Source organism: Leuresthes tenuis, unplaced genomic scaffold, assembly GCF_036924035.1.
Source record: "Leuresthes tenuis unplaced genomic scaffold, fLeuTen1.0.hap1 SCAF_1, whole genome shotgun sequence".
NCBI classification, from domain to species: Eukaryota; Metazoa; Chordata; class Actinopteri; order Atheriniformes; family Atherinopsidae; genus Leuresthes; species Leuresthes tenuis.
In genome coordinates this window covers 37,133,787-37,156,434 of record NW_027325355.1, presented here as the reverse complement: position 1 = coordinate 37,156,434, position 22,648 = coordinate 37,133,787, and the positions used below count along the sequence as shown (strand labels likewise).

The following is a 22,648-nucleotide window of genomic DNA, read 5'->3' as shown; positions in this document are numbered from 1 at the left end:
ATCTTCTTTTCGTTAATAAACTGGTTTTATCATTATGTACAGTGTCCTTTGTGATTTTGTTGACCATTTCTGCCCTTGTCATGCTAATCTCACTGTCTTGAATCATTCCTGTTGTGTCAGCAGATTTTAACATCAGAGCAATGAGCAAAGGAACGCCTCCGCTGCCCTGATATTGAACTGTTGGCCATTGGTATGTGCCTGTATTATTTAGCACGTGAGTTCTCCTCTTTAAGCTTTTACTGTCACAAAGCTTTTTTAAAGAAGACCAATCACAGCTTGCAAAAAAGACAGAACAGACATTCAATTCCACTGGTTTTAAAAATTGGAAGAAGGGCCGTGAAAGATTTGCATTACACACTATATCAGCATGTCACAAAATAGCCTTGACAACACAAGTCTATGAGACTAGATCAGTGGTGCAACTGTCTAATGTACGGGCATCGCAGCAAGGGGAGGCACGAACCTGTCTGTAAAAAATCATTCATGCAAGGCAGGGTTGAGCTCTAAGAGGCATGATGACGGTGAAGGAAAGTTTGCGCAGCTATGAGAATATAAATGTGAGGATGACTACACAAGTCCCAAAGTTCAAAACGAGGTCCTGAGTTTACTGAGCCACTCAGCAGTGCGTGAAATTTTAGCTAACATCAGGTCACTTTTCTGTGATTACGGATGGAACATAAGACGTGTCAGGAAAGAGCAGGAGGCAGTAGTTGTGAGATATGCTGACCATCATCTGATACCTCCTGAACAAGTTGTTGGCATGTATCAGGGCCGTTTCATCCAGAAAACTTAGCCGAAAAAACAACACTTGGGACACTTCATGACGTACGTGGTATGAATTGAATGCTTTAACTGTTCTAACATCAGCTTTTATGCTGGAAAAGTTTCAGTTGATTTTCAGATGGGATATTTAAATCTAAATAAATTCCCATACCTGACAACCCTTTGGGGCGTCAACTCCTAAAGGGGGTGACTACCCACCTACTTGTCAGTCGGAGTAGTCGGCATTGGTAAGTAATAATAACTACTCGGATGAGTCTCTTTGTGTTCTTCTGCTAATTTGATCTGCTAATTTTACTCATTTTAAATTACATGATTGTCACGTAATCAGTGTAGTGCTCAGGAGGAAGAGCAGTCGCCCACCAATCGGAAGGTCGGTGGTTCGACTCTGGCTTCCCCAGGATACATGTCGAAGCGTCCTTGGGCAAGACACTGAACCCCACGTTGCTCCCCCAGTGTATCATTGGGGGTATGAATGTGTGTGAATGCTTAGAAAGCACGTAGTTATATCCTAAGACGTGCTGTATGAATGTGTGTGAATGATTAGTAGATATGTGTATCTTAAGACGTGCTGTATGAGTGTGTGTGAGTGGGGTGAATGCGGCATGTAGTGAAGCGCTTTGAGTGGTCAGTTAGACTAGAAAAGCGCTATACAAGTACAGTCCATTTACCATTTACCATTTACCAATGGCCTTTCGGTGTACCAAACTGTATCCCCTCCCCCACACCTAGTTCTGGGGCAAACCTTTTTCTTTTAAGTATGGGCATTACCTTTTGCATTTTCAATTGCTTTTTCATTTACAAGAAGTTTGACCGCTGAAAAGCTGAATTTAACGTAAATAAGCACTATCAAATGCTAATTCTGTAGTTTTAGGACTAAATTGGATTGTAGTCCGAGAACAGCAGAACAGCAATGAATGGCATCTCAGTTGCCATTGCTGCTATTTGGGCAAAGGTTTGATCAGAGAAACGTGAGAACTTTATAAAAGTAGAGCCGTTTGTTGCACTACTTTCATTACCCTCCTACCCAAACCAGGGTTTGAATCCCCACCCCGCTGAACTGGTGTGCAGTTGGTGAGAGGCTGGGGTAGCTTGTGGTTGTGGAAAAAAGATGGTTGTTGTGGTGTTCAGTTCATTGTAATCTTAATCCAATGAAATCCAATTGATAGATTTCAAAATAATCCAATTCATTCATATAGAGCCAATTGAAAAATTAATATCCCAGCTATGGAAACCAACAGATTGCACTGAAACTTGTCTTCAGTCCAATCTCCTGTCCTGAGCCTGAGGGACTGTGGAAAGGAACGACTCCCTTTAACAGGAAGAAACCTCTGGCAGAACCAGAACCAGGAAGAAACCTCTGGCAGAACCAGAACCAGGAAGAAACCTCTGGCAGAACCAGGAAGAAACCTCTGGCAGAACCAGGAAGAAACCTCTGGCAGAACCAGAACCAGGAAGAAACCTCTGGCAGAACCAGGAAGAAACCTCTGGCAGAACCAGAACCAGGAAGAAACCTCTGGCAGAACCAGACTCAGGAAGGGTGGCCATCCGCCTCGACCAGCTGGGGTTTTTAGAAGACAGAAAAGAGGGAAAAGAGGGGGGAAAAACACCATAACACCATTCAAAGGATACCTACTGGAACAGGGAAACACAAGTTAATAACCACAATAATGTCACATGTACATAAAATCATTTGAGAAATTAAACAGGAGGAAAAGAGAGCAAAGTGAGGAAAGGTGTGACAGATGAGGTCCCCCAGCAGTCTAAGCCTATAGCAGCTTAACTATGGGATGTTTCAGGATTACCTGAGCCATCCCTAACTATAAGCTTTATCAAAAAGGAAAGTTTTAAGCCTAATCTTAAAAGTGGACCTTGGTCGGTCCTCCAACTCATAAAGCTGGCAAAGTGCTAGATCTAATTTTCACAAGAAACTGTGCCACAGAGGCCCTGTCTGTCACACCTCTGCACTTTTCTGAGCAGCCGGGCCGCACCAGAAGACGCCACACAAAGAAGCACTGGCCTGCGGAGAGCAGATGGCGTTCAACGGGCAGCCACCTGATGCAGGACAAGCCCGAGCCCACGATGCAGGACCACAGTCGGGCAATGAGATCATGAAGGACAAACAGCAGCGTCTATAAGTGAGAATGAGGAATAATAACACACAGTGAGACCTTAGGCGCTTGCACATAACAGACACAGGCATTACATTTACCACTTTGAGCCCACGATGCAGCTCCTATAACGGAGAGAGTCAGGCCACTTCGACCGACGTCCTATTAAAACACGGAGGTTGAGCCCAAGCCAGCAACATACAGAAAAATATGAAGAAGCTCCCTACCGTGAAGAATTGTTAGGAGCGGCGTTCATGCAGTTGTTCGCACACGGCGAAACGGTAACCCCGGAAGTCTGAACCCAGCAGGCAATAGCCACACAGGTGAGGGAGGGAGCTTTATGTGCCACCAGCCGGCCCAGTGGCTAATTAAAGACAAGCACTGACATGGTGCAATCAGGGCCTACTGCCACATAGCATTTAAAGAACTGACGAGTTCTCACCAAACTGAGAATGAAACGCAAAGAAAGGAAACACTTACAGAACGACCACAGAAGAGATGTTTTCTTCATCCTGCTGCATTGTAAATGAGAAATTTCTTTTTGTAGGTCAGAACCTTTAACCCCTCGTCCATCCAAAAAGAGAGCAAAGTGAGGAAAGGTGTGACAGATGAGGCCCCCCAGCAGTCTAAGCCTATAGCAGCTTAACTATGGGATGTTTCAGGATCACCTGAGCCATCCCTAACTATAAGATTTATCAAAAAGGAAAGTTTTAAGCCTAATCTTAAGTCTGTGGCTGTCAGAAATGTGGTTTCCTCCTCAGAAACATGTAGGTGATGTTACTGGCTTAAGTTGCAAATACATTAAATACATATAATTCAATCTAAAAAAACAAAAAATGTTAAAAACGAAACAAAGAAAACATCTAAATGCTGCCTGGAAATACGTTTTTACTGACCAGAAAAGGCAGATCTGATCCACGATGGCCGTCTGGATATTTCTGGGGCTTTTATTTTCCCACACGGTCAAACTCTCGCAGCTCTGGTAACATTTTCCCTCCTCGGTTCCCTTCTGCAGTGCAGCTCTCAGTACACTGCTGCTGACAGTTGGCACTGTTGAAGAGGACAAAGGTTGTGTGAGAGTGACGGAGGGCTTGGTGGGGGCGGTTAAACCCCAACTTTCAAGTGAGAGATAATCAGAGGACACTTCTGCAGTTTCTTTCTTTCCCGCTTGGCTCCCACCTGCTCAAAGACCAGTTTGAGATAGAAGACACTTTCCATCACATGATGCAGCGCTTCACCACACAACTGCCTGCAAAAATCCCACAGCACAACTTTTAACCCTGGATCATGAAACTGCTGTAGAAAGCGGAAAAATTTTCCAGTTTCAGGTTTTCTTGTGATTTCTCCATTAGGCTAATTTGCACAGTTCAGTCTCATGAATATGAATAAATACTCTTTTTTTTCTTTCTTCTCGCTGTTTTTCAAAACAACGAATCTCACTGGGATCGTTACATTTGTCCTCTAAGTCTGAGAGGTGGACAACTCTGTGTGGGTTTATCTTTTAAACCAGTAAAAAAGAGAGAAAGCCCAAACCCCCAAGGTGAGAATATCAGCAAAAATACAGATTTTTGTTGGCCAAGTTGTACTTAGTTGGAAGGTAACTCTCTTGGCTGAGCAGAAGAGGGAGGGAGGTTATGCTGCAGTTGCACGGACACATCTAACAGCTGTTACCCACAAGGATGTGGTTTGAATTACAGTTAAAGTTTGCGGAGCAAACACCATTCAGTTATGTTTCCAGTCTGTCGCTTTAACATCATCTCCTAGTGCCGGATGGGAACATCTTCTTAAAACATGATGTGATTTACGGTGTAACTTATAGAAAACTGGGATCTGCTTTGTGTCTGTGAGAGAATATTCAGAATATTATCTTTTATGGGACTTAATTTTAAAAAATAAATGCTAAATCGTCTGAATTAGTTTTTTGTGAAGACTCAAAGTGCTTCACATTACAAATAACATTCACAAACACACTTATGCAGTGGTTTTATTAAACATAAGAGGACATTTTGTGGCACGACAATCTGGGAACTGCTTCGGGGACGACAACCCAACTTCCTGAGCCACAGCTGCCGGTCAAATCGCCACATTTACCTATATTTAGTTAAATGAGGGACTGAAGCATCTCACATCTATACTTACCGTACTGTAAGATGATAATAGTGAGAAGAATGTGAGTGAAGGTTATGTTCACATGAGGATGACAGAAAGAGGTCTATCACTGGTTAAATCCACCAGATGACACTGCTTCCTCATGTAGTCTCTGAGCTAAAACCTTTTTACGTTCATATTAAGAAGCTCCTTCAAATTGAGTTCCAGTACATTCCTGAAATCCTGCCTTCACCAGGCAAAATAAGAACATTTGAATTTGAAATAGTTTTCAGCTCAAGTTTCTTTTGTCAGCATTTTAAGAAACAAACTGTAACCTGTAAAGTTTAGATGTGAAATAAAATGATTTATATAAATAACATTTAGGATATTTCTGTAGTCTAACTGCACATTTTAATGTTTTAGTTTCATATATTAAAAAAAGAAAAAAATTACATTTTTGAAAAGTTAATTTATGTCCTGCCTGTTGCCACATTTCAAATGTTTCTCCAGATCTGTCAGCGGTTTCTCAGCAGGGGCCTCATGCACAAAAAAGTGGCGTCATGTGGGTGACTCTGATTACCCTCAAGGTAAATACCTATATTTGTGTAACTCACTACAAATGTGTTCATACAGTAACTAGAGCAGAAGTGCGCTGGGAAAAGGTGAGGCTGATTAAGACATTTCACACTTTACGCACAGGGTTATTAACATTTGCACACAGAGACGATCAGGGGCTTGTTAGAAAGATCTTAAGCTGTTGTTTAACCAGCAAAAAACAGCAAGTTACGAACTTTAACCACCAACTATGATGCTGTGAAGACGGGATAGAAATTGGGGGGGCACATGCTCAATGTACGTCATGGGGAATAATATTAGGACAATTACACGGATAAAGTTACTCACCAAGAAGCCACCCATCGCGCACAGTGCCAGTTTGTAGTCTGTTCCCAACAATTCTGTTACTGAATGTAACAAAGCATTTGTGCATCACATACGATCTGTACATTGAGGGAATGAAAATGTTTCCTGTTGATACACAAATTCATCATGTGATGGGCTTTTATAGCACTGTGTGTGCAGTCGATAGCGCCGATTACATTAGGTCGCTGCAAACTGTGCTTTGATGTTGGCCCGTTCAACTGCATTGTGGGAATTTAATATACCTGCTGAGATGCAGATAATTCCGTCCCACTCGGCTGGCATGGCTCGGCTCAGGGTCGACTGGTACAGTCCCAATCGGTTGGCCAGCTCCCTCTGAAATGCCCCGGTTGCTTAAACCCCAGTGTGCACGTCACCTGTGGCATAAGCAGTGCATGGCTCCTCCGTGTGTTGCGCTCCAGAGTCGGCCGCAGCTCTGCGCACAGTTCCAGGAGGATTATCCTCAAAACGGCTGATGAGCCATTTGTCATCATGTGCCAGAAAATCCTCTCAGTCTCTGAACACACGCTCTCTCCTTATTGCACCATTTACAATGTCTTCCAGCAGCCATTGTTTTTAATACTATGCACCACTTTGTACATGCTTTTATATCCACTCGTGTAATTACACACACATGGGTGTGTTAACTGTTCATCAGTGTTAATTGTTCATGTGTCTCAGATGTGCACATCACTCATTCTGAGGACAAAATTGTGTTCCATCCATCCATCCATCCATGCATCATCTGCCGCTTCTCCGGGGGTCGGGTCGTGGGGGCAGCAGCTTTATCAGAGAAACCCAGACATCCCTGTCCCCGGCCACTTCCTCCAGCTCTTCTGGGGGGACCCCGAGGCGTTCCCAGGCCAGCCGAGAGACATAGTCTCTCCAACGTGTCCTGGGTTCCCCCGGGGTCTCCTCCCAGTGGGACGTGCCCGGAACACCTCACCAAGGAGGCGTCCAGGGGGTATCCTAACCAGATGCCCGAGCCATCTCATCTGACTCCTCTCAATGCGGAGGAGCAGCGGTTCTACTCCGAGCCCCTCCCGGATGACTGAGCTTCTGATCCTATCTCTAAGGGAGGCCCAGACACCCTGCGGAGGAAACCCATTTCGGCCGCTTGTATTTGCGATCTCATTCTTTCGGTCTCTACCCACAGCTCGTGACCATAGGTGAGGATGGGAACGTAGATTGACCAGTAAATCGAGAGCTTCGCCTTCTGGCTCAGCTCCTTCTTCACAACGACGGGTCGGGGCAGAGCCCGCAACACTGCGGATGCCGCACCGATCCGCCCGTCAATCTCACGCTCCATTCGTCCCTCACTGTGAACAAGACCCCGAGATACTTGAACTCCTCCACTTGGGGAAGGATCTCATTCCCGACCCAGAGAGCATTCCACCCTCTTCCGGCTGAGAACCATAGTCTCGGATTTGGAGGCGCTGATTCTCATCCCAGCCGCTTCACACTCGGCTGCGAATCGCTCCAGTGAGAGCTGAAGGTCACGGCCTGACTACGCTAACAGAATCACTTCATCCGCAAAAAGCAGAGACCCGATTCTGAGGTCGCCAAATCGGACACCCTCAACGCCCTGGCTCCGCCTAGAAATTCTGTCCATAAAAGTTAGGAACAGAATCGGTGACAAAGGGCAGCCCTGACGGAGTCCAACCCTCACCGGAAACGTATCCGACTTACTGCCGGCAATGCGGACCAAACTCTGGCACCGGTCATACAGAGACCGAACGGCCCCTATCAAGGGGTCCAGCACTCCATATTCCCGGAGCACCCCCCACAGGACTCCATGAGGGACACAGTCTAACGCTTTCTCCAAGTCCACAAAACACATGTAGACTGGTTGGGCGAACTCCCATGCACCCTCCAGGATCCGGCTGAGGGTATAGAGCTGGTCCACTGGTCCACGGCCAGGACGAAAGCCACACTGCACCTCCTGAATCCGAGGCTCGACTATCCAACAGATCCTCCTCTCCAGTACCCCCGAATAGACCTTACCAGTGAGGCTGAGGAGTGTGATACCCCTATAGTTGGAACACACCCTCCAGTCCCCCTTTTTAAAGAGGGGGACCACCACCCTGATCTGCCAGTCCAGAGACACTGTCCCCGATGTCCACGCGATGCTGCAGAGGCGTGTCAGCCAAGACAGCCCTACAACATCCAGAGCCCTGAGAAACTCAGGACGGACCTCATCCACCCCGGGGCCTTGCTGCCGAGGAGCTTTTTGACCACCTCGGCTACCTCAGCCCCAGAAATGGGAGGCTCCGTCTCCGAGCTCTCCGACTCTGCCTCTTCCGAGCACGTATTGGTAGGATTGAGGAGTTCCTCGAAGTACTCCCCCCACCGACTCACAACATCCCTAGTTGAGGTCAGCAAAGCCCCTTCCCCACTGTAAACTTTGTTGACTGTGAGCCGCTTCCCCCCCCTGAGACGCCGGATGGTGGACCAGAATCTTTTCGAGGCCGTCCGGAAATCGTTCTCCATGGTCTCACCGAACTCCTCCCAGGCCCGAGTTTTTGCCTCAGCAACGCCGAAGCCGCGGCCCGTCTGGCCTGCCGGTACCTATCAGCTGCTTCCTGGGTCTCACTGGCCAAAAAGGCCCGATAGGACTCCTTCTTCAGCTTGATGGCTTCCCTCACCACAGGTGTCCACCAGCGGGTTCGGGGGTTGCCGCCACGACAGGCACCAACCACCTTATGGCCACAGCTCCGATCAGCCGCCTCGACAATGGAGTCACGGAACATGGCCTATTCGGACTCAATGTCCCCCACCTCCCCCGGGATATTGTAAAATTGTGTTCACATTTATTTATTATAACAGTTTCCCAACATCACCAAGTGTCGCCAAAGAATCAGTCCTGAAGCTAACGTGAGGCACCGCACATTTCCACGGTCATTTCGCTCTTGATACATCTGACCGTTGACGTGAAAAAGTGTGTACGCTACTTTTTTGTGCGTAGGCACCCTTTGTACATGAGGCCCCTGGTCCAGAGTGTGACCTCAAAGGTGGGTCGGTTCTGTTACAGCAGTGTTTCTCAATTCCGGTCCTCATGACCCACTGCCCTGCATGCTTTCGATGATTCCCTCCTCCACCACACCTTATTCAAATGAATGGCTCCTTATCAGGCCACTGCAGAGCTTGATGACCAGAATTGAGAAACACTGTGTTACATGTTGCCACAAACCAAACATGTCCAGCACAGAAGAAAAGTCTTTGGCATTAGCATCTGTCATATTATCTATGTGAATGTTAAAATCCCCGGTCAAGATAAAATGGTTAAAATCAGTCGAGATAACAGACAATAATTCAGAAAATTCATCAATAAAACTTGCACAGTATCCTGGAGATCTGTAAATGATTAAGAACAGAATTTTAGGAACACCCTTTAAAATAAAACTAAGATATTCAAAAGAAGTGAAATCACCAAATGAGATCTCTTTACACTGGAATATATCTAAGTTCTCCCACCATGTTTCTGTCAGAAAAGAAAATCTAAATTGTGTGAAATGATGAAGTCATTAACTAACAGTGACTTATTGGACAGAGATCTAATATTAAGTACACTGGTCTCTGTTGTAGTCTGAGTTGTATGTGGTACCGTTAACAGATTAGATAGATTCACCCAGCAAGTTGACTGTTTTTTTATCCCTTCTTTTTCTAACTAAGACAGGAATCCTACTGGGTTCCAGCTTGTTCTCAGAACAGCTGTCAGTAGTAAGTCCACTATAGCAGGGACCCTGAACGCATCGTGGCATGTAATTTTTGTTTTGAATTCTGCTGCTGCTCCTTGAACATCCTGCACATCCCCTTGTGCCCTGCTCTGCCAGGACAGATATAAGAGCAGGGGGTGCCCTGTGTTTCCTGGTAGATGGTGGTCGCTGGAGTCCTGGCTGGGATAGAGACATCCTTTGGAGACCTTGGGTGATGTGGAGTAAAGGGTCTGGTGAGGGGGGAGGGCTGGGAGTTGTTTGCCTCTCTGCTGTGTCCTTCACCCTTATCTGTACAGTCATGTTTGGGTTTGCTGTCCCAACAGCATGACGTAAGTGTGCACCAAGTAATCTGCATCCAGTTCGATTTGGATGCACACCATCAGGTGTAAAACGCTCCTGACAGTTCCAAAAGATATCAAAGTTATCAATGAACTTAATCCCATGGGCGATGCATGCATTTGAGAACCATGTGTTCAGACCGAGAAGTCTGCTGAAAAGTTCAATTCCTTTACCCACAGTAGGAATGGGGGCTGAAATGGAGACACAGTGCGCTCCATAGTGACACAGCCTCTGCAATTCTATTTGGAGTCAGCGGATCGTGTTTATTGTGCAATGGTACTTCAGGTGGTGGAGTGAGTGCTGGAGGTTTAGGTTTCATGCTGGGTTTACCTCTGCGATGGACAACATGAGACCAGGTCCTGGTTGGGGTTGATGACTTTGGTTTGGCACCAGCACTGTTCCAGTAAGAGATATCAGTCGGACCGGCCGGTTTGGGAGCTTCACCAGATATTCCAGTGTCATTTGGACACATCCAGGGAAGTGTGTCAGCCAGGTCCGCAGTGAGGCTCCACATCAGCTGTTATCCCACGTAGAAAAATCTGAGTTAGTCCTTTGGCACATGAAGGCTCCACAGCCTGTACAGGAGCTATAATAGAGTCAATAAATTCCTCACTCGCACAAATTTCTTGCAGCGTTTCAATCCTCTTCTCGAGCTGTGTTATCCTCACAGAGAGTCGCTCACACTCTGTGCAGCTCACTGATAATGCGGGGTTAGGAGACATTGGGCCTCATGCAAGAACATTTTCATATGTAAGGTCTCGTACGAACACGCCACGTCAGATTCAACAAACGCTCTGAACCTCGGAAAAGTGTGGAAACGACCTGTGTAAATGATGAATGCCACCCATGTGTATTTAAGTGCACGTGCACAAGGATAGTGAATTTGCATACACCACGCCCAAAATAATACCATATAAGGCCACGCTTCCTCTCTCCTGTGCCAGGAAGTGTTGAGTGTTGAGTCATGAGAATGGCATCAAGGCGCAAAAAGAACTTTATGGGCTCTGAGACTGAAATTCTGCTTTCAGAGATCCAAAATAGAAAATTGGTCAATCTGTCAGCAGTGTCAGCAGTGGAATTACGGGACCTGCTAAAGCGAAGAAATGGGAAGCCATTACGAGTGCTGTTAATTCCGTGTCACCTGTAGTTCGTAATGTCACCGAAATAAAGAAGAAATGCTTTGATGTGAAAATGGCTTATAAAAAAAAAAAAAAGGCTTGCCATGGGCAGGAGCTCGATGACTGCAACTAAAGTCGTGCAATCAGTTGTTTCCTCATCATAATGACACTTTCAGGCATGGGGCGGTCCATGAGGGGTCTTCTGGCATGTTGTCTGTCGGCTGGTTCAGGTGGTGGGAGACCCTCGTTCATGGCAATATTGTGCAAAACGCAGCATACCTTCTACAGAATAATGTCAGCATGATAATGGGGTATAATTTTATGATTGCTTCAAAGTAATGAAATAAACATTAGACAAGCAAACTTGAATCGAATAACAGCGGACTATTTTACGAAACTCCTACAGGTCTGAATCACTCATAAATTCTGTTCGTCCCTGAAAGAAAACTTGAAATACGAAAACATTGGTGAATGCGCGTGTTCTCTTAAATAACTCCAGCTTAAATAACAAACCTGTTCGTACAAACGGTTCTTGCATGAGGCCCAATGTTCTGTCCAATTCTCTTTGCAAACAGGAGGGCTAATAACGTTTACAAATATACACTTAAAAGAAAAGGAATAAAAAGAATACAATTATATCCAAGACTTTTGGACAGAAGTAGAATAATTTAAAAGTGAATAAAGCAGTAAGCAGGAGGAGGAAGCAGAGACAGTATGTATCAGCGTCTCTCTGACAACCTGGTGGGAGTATCTTAAAAGTACAAAATCTTCACTTAGCTTACACCCATCTGTAATAACCCAGACAACCTGCAAAACAAAATAAAATGCTAAAACTTACTCTATGGAAGAACGAAATTAAACATCTTCAACATATAATCCAGAATAGAAAATTTATGTGGGTTGGTGCCGGCCCTGGTGTACAGCCGGTTGCTCTGGGGCCTCTGATATGTCCACGCTGCAGGGTCTTTCTTTGAAGGTTGTGGCTGGTGGTGGGCTGGGGCGTGGGTTTGTCAGTACTCTCCCCCTATTGGGGGCTGCTAGGGTGGGTCGTTCCTTTCAACAGTCGCCACAGGCACGCTCAGGACGGGAGATTGGACTGAAGACAAGTTTCGGTGCAATCTGTTGGTTTCCTTAGCTAGGATATTATTTTTTGAATTGGCTCTATATGAATGAATTGGATCATTTTGAAATCAATTCATTGGATTTCATTGGATTATGATTACAATGAATTGAACTCCAATTGGGGCTGCACGGTGGTGTGGTGGTTAGCACCATCGCCTCACAACAAGAGGGTTCCAGGTTAAATCCCCACCGGGGCCTTTCTGTGTGGAGTCTGCATTTTCTCCCCGTGTATGCCTGGGTTCTCTCCGGGTTCCTCCCACCACCCAAAAACATGCTGTTAGGTTAACTGGTGACTCTAATTGTCCATAGGAGTGAGTGTGAGCATGTGTGTCTCGTGTCTCTGTGTGGCCCTGTGCTGGACTGGCAACCTGTCCAGGGTGTACCCCACCTTTCGCCCAATGACTGTTGGGATAGGCTCCAACCCCCCCGCGACCCGACTGACGGATTGATGGTATAGAAAATGGATGGATGAACTCCAATTGGCTTGAATTGGACTATATTATTTAAGTGCCTTGAGATGACAATTGTTGTAATTTGGCGCTATATAAATAAAACAGAATTGAACTGAAATACATCCGTGACTGACTTGTCCACCTTCAAATCTCTGATTAAAAACAAACCTTTTTTAAATTGCTTTTAATGTTTAACATCAGTCTAATTTGTTTTTAGCGTACTATTTTATATTGTTTTTCTGATTTTATGTCAAGTGTCTTTGAGTATTTAGAAAAGCACTTTTAAATAAAATGTATTATTATTAAATGTGTTGAAGATGACATCACCAGCAAGACGGTGATCACCTACCGAAATCAAAAATACTGGCTGAATACAGAGGTCAGATCTCTACTGAAAGCCATGGATGCTGCATTTAAGTTGGGGGATTCACCGGCTCTCAGAGCGACTTGGAGACAGCTGACAGTGGGCATCAAGTGGGTCAAGGACACGAATGCTCCGACAATCCAGGCACATTTCTCTGTTAAATAAAAACTTCAGTTCTATCATCAGTTTGGCTCTGGAGTGCTGTTTCCTGCACTTGGGTCGTCCACGACCTTCCACCACCAGCCGCAGTAACAGTTTACGAGACTTTGCTCATCTGACATACATCTTTGAGGTCAGATTGTTGTGAAGTGTATCAAATCAAAAACAGTGTGTAGTTTATTTAACTGAAGTAAAACCAAGAGAATCACTCATGTAGAAGTGCATTAGTAAAGAGAACTGAGAGTTCAAGTCTGTTTTCTTGCTGAAAAAGTAGAAGAGTGAGTAACTGTAGAAAAATAAAGTCTCTTTATTGTCACAGTGGTATTTGCATGCAAGAGATGAACTTTATTTTAAAGTTGGCTACACATACACAAAACTGACGTGTATCGGTCTTCTGATGGAGAAAAAAAGTGTTAACAGGGTTGTGTGTTCATGTGCCCAGCCCATGAGCACACATCGTCTTCTTTGATTGGTCAATCTTGTTAATGAATGAGTGAATGAAAACGCCCGAGACAAGACTGGCGCCGGTCTGCTAGGACGCACACGGCTTCCTGATGCCATAGCAACAGTCTCCTAGCACTTCGAGGGCAAAGACAAGGCAGAAGACGGGAGGGGAGGCTGGATGGACGGATGGATAGATGACTCTAACTCTAATGGATTTAAAGAACCGTTTAGCTAAAAAAAGTATTATTCTGCTTGCAAAAGTAAGACTTCTTTAGCTGTCTAACTTTATTGAGGTATTTATACTAAGTCTCAACATCTTTCAGAAACATCTTCCACAACTGAACAATGAGCACAACTCAGCCGAACTGTACACACTGTGTCACCAGCGCAGTGTGCTTGAAACTTACTGCCATGTGGGACTGAAGGTTGAGATGTTTTCTGATTTGCAATATGGTTATTTTAAAATCTTTATTTGTGGTTGATGGTTGGGTGAATGGAGTGGCAGAAATGATAGGTAGGACGAACAGAAATGAGGAGTACGACAGTCAGTTCTGGGAGCAGTACTTCCAAAAACACACTGTGGAAGAAAGAGAAAGACTTGGTTAGATAGCCATTTCTACACTGAAATGTACAGTTTATTACTGTACTTCTAAGGTTCACTTGGGTCAGCTAGATGTTCTAAATTAAGGGTGCAACGGTACAGGTAACCCACGGTACGGTCCGACCTCAAGGTCTTTGGGCCACGGTTTCGGTTCAGTTTCGGTGTTTGTTTTGTGCATAAAGAGAACAATTTTTGTTTCTCCCAAAATTCCCTTTTTATTTTGCTTGTCAGCAAAAACTGTAAACATACCAGTATCACTGGTGTTCTGAATAATATAACACTGTTCTTTCAAGTTAACAGTTACTAAACACAGCTTTCAAATGCTAAAATTTAAATTCTGAGTCAGAGCTCAGAAATTCCGACATTCGTGTACATCTTGAACGCACCATTAGTGGCAGCACACAAACGCCGCCCTCTCAATGCCGCTGCAGTGTAAATGAGTCTAACTAACGGGACATTACTCCGCTGTTAGACTCTGTCAGCCCAGCCGTCCACACCAGAGACCAGCCCCCACCAGACAGCCCACAGACCATCGCCAAGCCTGGACAGGCACACAGTGGCCTGTAGAGCATCAGCTAAAATGAATTGCAAAACTGAAAACCCTAAATGCACTTGGAATAGGGGAAGAGGTACTGATGTCAGAGCTTACTGAATCTTGGGGTACCCTTTGTACCCTTAAGGGCCGCTAACTGCTGCATTGGATTATATCTGAATGAGGGCCAGATATCAAATTGTCCCAAATGTTGGTATTTTTCTGTTGTTTAAGAATGAAAGCTCACATTCTCAGATGAGTCACTGACTTTCTAACCTCGTTTGTTGGTCTTCTTGTTCTGCGATGCCAGGGACTTCCTGTTGTTTTGTTTAGGGCCTATGATGTCTGCACTGGCTCTGGAAGCGGTGCTGTCAACTGCTGAGAGGGTTGCAGTGGTCGGCTTCACCTCTCCTACTGCAGCTGGAAGCTTCCCAAACAGACAGAGGGAACAGGCAGCCATTAATTAAAGCAACAGTCACCTAAATCCCACATCAGCCAATTTATACTTATACTTCTGTGTCATTACTGTACATGAATCATAAGTCACTGCTTTGTAATGCCAATTGAGAGTGGCAAATTTTTAAAAAGTTAACTACACTAAGATTTTGACAGTTACACAGCATTAAAATGTCAAAAATGACCTAAGAGAGGACATATGGCAAGAACATTTGGTCACATAGTTGAGATTTAGTCCTCCCCTACTGAAGATTTCAGATTTTTTTGGTAAATAGGTTTTTGACAGGTTGATATGAGGTTCCTGAAAACTGACCCAGAAATACACCTCTTGGATTAACGTTAAGACCACATATTTCCTCAAATAAAATCTGAATACAAATGTTGTTTTGGAACTTACAACTTTACTTTTTCTTCCTGGGTTCCTGCCATTTGCTGAAATAAAGGACAAAACAGTTTGAAAATGTCGGCTTGCCGTTTATATCAGAGACAAAAGGTGCTTCATAGTCCAGGTTTTCTTTGTAAGTGTTTGATAAGCATTTAAAACACTTCTGCTGGGACAGCTTTCATTCCTGGTTATTGTCATGAGTAAAAACAAAAATGCCTTTTCTTGGAAACAGTGGTGTTGTTACCTCGTGACATGATGGTGATCTGTGAGCTCAGCGTGCTGCTAAATGTCCTGTGCAGCCCCTCCAGGGCTGAGATCATCTTCAGCATTTTGGCTCGTTTATCTGGACCAGACGTGCTGATCCGTGATCTGCCAGCCCTGACGCCAGCACTGACATTCCCTGCAGGCGTTTTGTCAGTGCTTCTTGTAGTTCTATCAAGTCCAGATGTTTTGGAGCTCAGAGGCCAGTGTTTCACGTTTTCTTTCAGATTTAGGGTTGAAGATTTTGGTGGGATTGCTGGTGCATGAGTGAGACTTGGAGGAGGATCTGAGAAAAAACAGAAACAACAGTAGAGCTGCAGGAGACTTTATTTTAGTGAATATGTATCTATCAGTAGGAATCTTGAAGTAAATGTTCAGCTTGTGCCAGAAACACGATCATCTCTGAAAGGAATGTAACACACGCTTGATTCCCTTTCAGAAAGCAGATGATTGCTGGTTCCTTTGAATAAGCTGAGTTCAGATTCTCAGTCACAGCCTTTCTCAGCGTAACCTGTGCATGTGCATGACATCACTCTTAAACACACACATTTACATGCGATTTTTGGAGAGATTCCACTGTTTTACTGCTTACTTGTAGAGTTGCTATGAGACGTTGAGCTGTGACATAAGAATTGTATGGATTGCATTTAAGGGTGTGCATAATGGTGTGATACAAAGTCTTTGAGTAACAGCAGTCACATTGTAAATTTCTCTAAGTCTGCTTGTTATTGTGCTATTTTGGGCTGCAGCAGTCTACATTAAGTTAAGTCAAGGAACAGCTTCTTTTTTTTGCTCCCCTAGTTTCTGAGTTTGTGAACTTATTTGCAGCAAAGTGGGTTATACCTCCTCTCACGTGCACAATGTTTGGTTCATTTGATGTTTCCTGCTGTAAGCTATGTTGTTTTATACACCTTTTCATTCATAGACTTATGAATCTAACTAAGATTGGTGTTTTTGATGTCCATGTCAAAGAGTTTGAGTCTTATTTTCATGTCCTGGCCATCTCGCCTCCCTCCCTTCTCCCCAGTGTTCACTTCAACATGTGCTTTAAGATGTGAGAAAGGTTGTAATGAACAAATGAATGGGTTATCATTGATTGTGAAGATGAGCTGCTGATGTGATCTCAATATAAGACAGCAGGCATTTGAAAGATAGCTGACAGGCACATTTCTATGAATGCTGACTGACGTGTAGCGTCCTTATCAGCCAGTATTTTCTTTCAGTTCCATAAAACTCAGAGGAACTTGGGTTAAGTTTGACAATAACAATGTGAAGTGATAGTGTGGTTAAAGTATTAAAAAAAACTAATGTATTTTTTTCTGAAAGCCACCTGTGAAATTGATCAATATGAGCATATTAATAAGGATAATAGGCTTCTGTGATGCTGACGATAGACACTGATTTTGCTTGTGGTCATATGATGAGTAAATGCTGATCATATCTAATCTAGAAAATGAATATGAATGAGTGGAGTGTGTCACAGCAGGAAAGAGTATATTATCTATGTAGATAAAGGAGTTGGAGAAGAGATTACATTTCTGTCTCCTTTGGACTGACTATCAGATATTATTTAAATCCCTAACCCCAGAGTATTATTTAATTGTAGCAAGTTTTCAGTCGTTCTCTGGATTTTTCCTGCTTGGCTGCCGTTCCAAATATTGTAGAAACAAATTCTAATTTGAAATAATGTAGCCACAGGGTTGGGTCTACAGACAGCTGAGGTCACTGGCAACCTTGAAATAATCATTCTGTTTGAGGTCAGTTAAGACTAAGAACGGTTTTTTAAACGTTGCTTTACCTCTTTCAGCGGGTGCCATGTCCACTTGCATCCCATGAATCATCAGAATAATCAAAACTACCTTCACCCCAGACAGGACAACTGCTCTGTTAAGCATTGTGTCTGTGGGAGAGAAGACGAGTCGCAGGTTCAAAGCTCGGACGTCTTCTGGACGCTCTTCTGATACGCACGTTCTCAGTCTGTGTTGTGTTTGCTGATGCTCAACTCATCCATCCAACTCTTCACACTTTTGTTGTTGTGCAGATGGTGTCAAAGTTAACTTAGATCAATTCCAAGTTGCTTCGTTGAAATCAAATTACGTAGCTCGTTTGACAGCCGCTTCTCTGATTTTTGACTATTCTCTGCAATCTTGATTCTGAATGACTCTAGACATCGTGGTCCAACAAGAATTGACTTTAGTAGTGACAGGTCAAAACATTCAGAAATGTTTCTTCTCTTCCAACCAGACAGTGGTATTCGTCTACTTTAGCTCCACATCTTCTCGAAACATTAGCAGTTGGATATCTTTTTTTAATCCGTAAAACAGAGTAAGTCTCTCACTTCCTATTCCATGGATGCACCTCTTAAAGAAGGCTTGTCAGGAGCATGTTCCTTTTCCTAATACACTTGACTAATCTCGCCTTTATAAACCACAGTTTGGCCCTGAATGTCTGACTGATTGCTCAGCGCCGACCAATGACCGCTGTGGACATTCTCTGGTTCCGCCCCTTCCTTCTGACTGGATTGGTGACATTTGGGGAGTTTGGCAGAGAGCTTTGTGTGTTTGGTGTCAGAGCTATCTTTTTGTGAATGTAGTATGTGTGTTTAGGGGTGCATTTAATGTCTGTGTGGTGTGTGTATGTGGTGCTGGCTGTGTAAGCGTTGATAAGGTACTTCTTAATATGTTTGCTCAGGGGCCACAGAAAGAGAAAGACTCTCTGACGCATGAGGGCCTGGAGCCACACCGACTGCGAACACACACACACAAAGCTCTCAAATAAAACATTAAAACACAGAAACCGACATGACAAAGTTGTGTACATAAATTCTAGGGTCAGTATCAACATGGATGAAAGGTCGGAAGACACCACACACACACACACAGATTGAAACAAAGAGTCCAGGATGCATATCAAAGGGCACAGAGAGGCTGAGAATTCTCATCCAGAAAGACCAAGGGATGGTTTGTGCCATTGCCTTTGTTTGACAGCTAATCCCACAGACAGGAAGTTGACGGAGTGACGGTGGGACACCGCGTCAATAAGCACCACAAACATTCACATGCGTCCTCAACCCATCTGTTTAACTGTGGATGAAGTCAAGATGAACAAATTTGGAAGTTGAGGTGCGCAACAGCAAGAAAGATAAGAAGTGTGTAGGTGTGTGTGTGTCAGTTGCTGGGTGAAGAGAATTTTGCTTAAGAACATCCCTTCATCCATTGTTGCCCTCTGTCAGTCTGTAGAACTTTGACGTTAATGCACTGTGTGTCTAAGTTTCCACAAGTGACAAGAGACAGGAAGGGAAAGATATTCAGGGTTTTACCAGATCTTCATCTGGCTCACTTATCTACTTGTTTCCAGAAATGTCCAGTCTGTCTGTCTCTATTCATTTTACCCAACACAACTTTATACAAAAGAAGGTAAATGCAGGTTGACTGACAGGAGTCTGTAAATTCAACCAAATGAAACTGAAAACTGAATTGAAGGGTAAGTGAAATGAATTATAAAAGAACAGGTTCAGCTGGTTCTCAAGTCAGGGTTAGGGTTAGGGTGGCGTCCATCCCTTTTAAGCCTGTTGGTTCCATCCCCAGCTTCACCAGGATATGCGTTTCCTTCAGTATGTGATTTAATACATTGTTAATCACTTCATTAACTGATAGACAGAAACATAAGCACTTACTTAGGTGTATCTAGTTCACTGCAGACAACTGCAAGGGCTAATTCACCTTGCTAGACTCGATTACTGTAATGGTCTGTTGGCTGGACTTCCCAAAAAGAGCATTAAACATCTGCAGCTCATTCAGAACGCTGCTGCTAGAGTTTAAACCAGGACTAAGAGATCTGAACACAACACACCAGTTTTAAACTCTTTACTCTGGCTTCCAGTCAGTCACAGAATAGATTTTAAAAGCCTACTGATGGTTTAAAAATCCCAGAATCTGTGATATGTTTGGAGAATATAAACCCAGCAGAGCCCTTAGATCCAAGGACTCAGGTCAGCTGGTCCAGTCCAGAGTCCAGACTAAACCTGGAGAAGCAGCATTTAGCTGTTATGCTGCAAACAAGTGGAACAAACTGCCAGAGGAGATTAAACTGTCACCAAATGTAGACATTTTTAAATCCAGGTTAACAACATTTCTTTTCTCATGTGTCTGTGCATGAAATCTGCACGGTATCTTTAAACTTATCTTATGTTTTTAATCATTTTAATTATTTCGTTTCTTTCTATTCATATTCTTTTACATATTTTTATTGCTTTTTCTGCTCCCTGCTGCGATGCTTTTATTTTATGTAAAGCACTTTGAATTGTTTTTTTACATGAAATGTGCAAGACAAATAAACTTGACCTTGACTTTTGACTTTACTTTTACTTTTGCTCGCGCCCTACTAGTCCCGCACCGTTGGTCCGACCAGGAATAAATTAGATTACCAGACCAAGAAGGGACGAGGCCGGTGTGTGTAGACCAGCCATTCTCAACCTTGGGGTCCCGACCCCAATTGGGGTTGCGAGATGATTTCTGGGGGTCGCCAAATCATTTTGGAAAAATATAAAAGCACGAAATTAATGTAGCTTCCGACTGGACGTTAGAAGGAGGACAAGCGGCTGGTCTTAAACAGGCATTTTATTACTCAAAAACAGTTACTGTCGGTCGTAACGAGGCTACACCAAAACCACAACTAAGAACCTGTCCACTAGTCTCATGTCTGCCATTCACACATCAGAGCAAAGACATTTTTTTCTCCTCGGTCTGCTGTCAGCAGGAGCGGCGGCTGCAGAAAGCGTTCATAGACAGTCTGAAATCACAGAACACAAACTTAAACTTTATGAAAGTAAGCGTTGTTACATTCATATTAAATTACATAATTTCAAACAGAGAGTTGTTTTCTGCTTCATTGTTTGTCCAAAATTAATTGTATCAACGCAGCGTTTGTATGCGATTCTAATCTGTGCGGGTCAGATTCTGGTCAGTGAAGCACTCTGTGGTGAAGTGGTGGGGGGAGGGGGAGGGGGTTGGGGGAGAACGAAGAAAAAGATATATTTATTTGAAAAAACAGGCGCGTTGTTGTTGTTTTGGAAAAATGGAGCGACGGCTTAAAAGAAAAAGTGTTCCAGACAGTCAGCAGCAGCAGGGGTCCCAAGATCAGCCACCAGAACCACCACCAGAGAAAAGAAGGGCACTGCCCGGGTCGACACCGGCGGCTAATAAAGGTTCGAGGCTCTGTAAATATCAGCCCGACTTTTTGAAATATGGCTTTTCCTGCACAACAAAAAACAGCGTTGACTACCCACGATGTGTCATTTGCTCTGAGGTGCTGGCACACGAGAGCTTGAAGCCGGTAAAACTTAAGAGACATTTAGAGTCAAAACACAGCAGCTCAATTCATAAACCAATTGATTTCTTTTTCAGCGCAGAGAGCAAGAACTAAAAATGCAAAAAACAGTGGTGAGTGAATGTACTACTGTCCCTGCAAAAGCCCTGGCAGCTTTATGTGAGGTGGCATATCTAGTGGCCCAATCGAAAAAGGCTCACACGATCGCGGAGAGTCTCATCCGTCCCGCAGCTGTAGCGATCACGACTCCTCAGAGTCGAGAGTGATCTTCGCGTGGCCATGTCTAACATAAAGCCAAGAATGCAGCTGCTCTGTTCAAACAGCAGGCCCAGCCATCACATTAAATAGTTGCAGAAAAACATTTCTGCTTTGACCAACACGTTGTTATTTTTCATGTTTAAGCTCTCAGAAACATAGGTGTTTAAAAGTAAGCATGGGCTGTTTTTCTACTGTGCTTTGTTAGTTTAGCACGCGCGGTTATCGTTTTTATTTCATTAAAAAGAAAATAAAGTTTTCGTTATTTGTTTAGGTACATTTTAACCGCAAAATGATGGGATGTTGCGACCACTGTCGGTCTGTTACTCGGAAAGTTAGCCTCTTGATGCTACTTCATGTTTTTCCAGAAATCCCAATGTGTTTCAAAATAAAATGATAAAGAAACTAATAGCTGAAGTGAGTTCATATCAGAAGTGCTTGTCTGACTCAAAAAGGAGAACCACTGGTGTAGACCAGGTCATAGCTGAAGATTCAATTCAATTCAATTTTATTTATATAGCGCCAAATTACAACAGTTGTCATCTCAAGGCACTTAAATAATATAGTCCAATTCAAGCCAATTGGAATTCAATTTATTGTAATCATAATCCAATTAATTCATATAGAGCCAAAAAGATAAAAGGGGCAACAGGCCAGGGACCCGGACCTCGCTCAGATACGCCAGTGGAAAGAGCAACAACTGCCCCGGCCTGAGGTATGTGGCTCCCCCTCGCGATACCTGAAACAACTACTTGGACAATGGAACAAAATTGTACTGCAGGAGGGTGTATTAGGGAGACATCGACATCGGTTCTGATGATGAGACTTTCCGAGTGACCGTTCCAAACCAAGGACGTGGGGGATATACCATGATGGGATGGGTCATCCTGGCACTGCAAGGACTTTGTCAACACTACAGCAGCGTTGCTACTGGCCCAGGATGACACAAGATGTAAAGGAATGGACGGAAGCCTGTTTACAGTGTGTGTGACCTGAGGTGAGAGCCCCTTTAACACCTATTCTAACTTCATATCCATTTGAAGTTGTGGGAGTGGATTTCCTCTCCCTGGGATGCCCAGATGACAAGTATCCCTATATTCTAGTGATGACTGACTTGTTCTCCAAGTATGCCCTTGCAGTGCCTACCAAGGACCAGTCTGCGGTTACTACAGCTCAAGCCTTATATAATAACCTTATCTGGACATTTGGCTGCCCAGAA

At 44.0% G+C, this 22,648-nt stretch overlaps 1 protein-coding gene across 1 annotated transcript in view; it reads right to left on the bottom strand.

Moving 5' to 3' along the window:
• rcan1b (regulator of calcineurin 1b) overlaps nucleotides 1-22,648 on the bottom strand; it is a 386,410-nt gene that overhangs the window by 86,392 nt on the left and 277,370 nt on the right. The window lies entirely within an intron of this gene.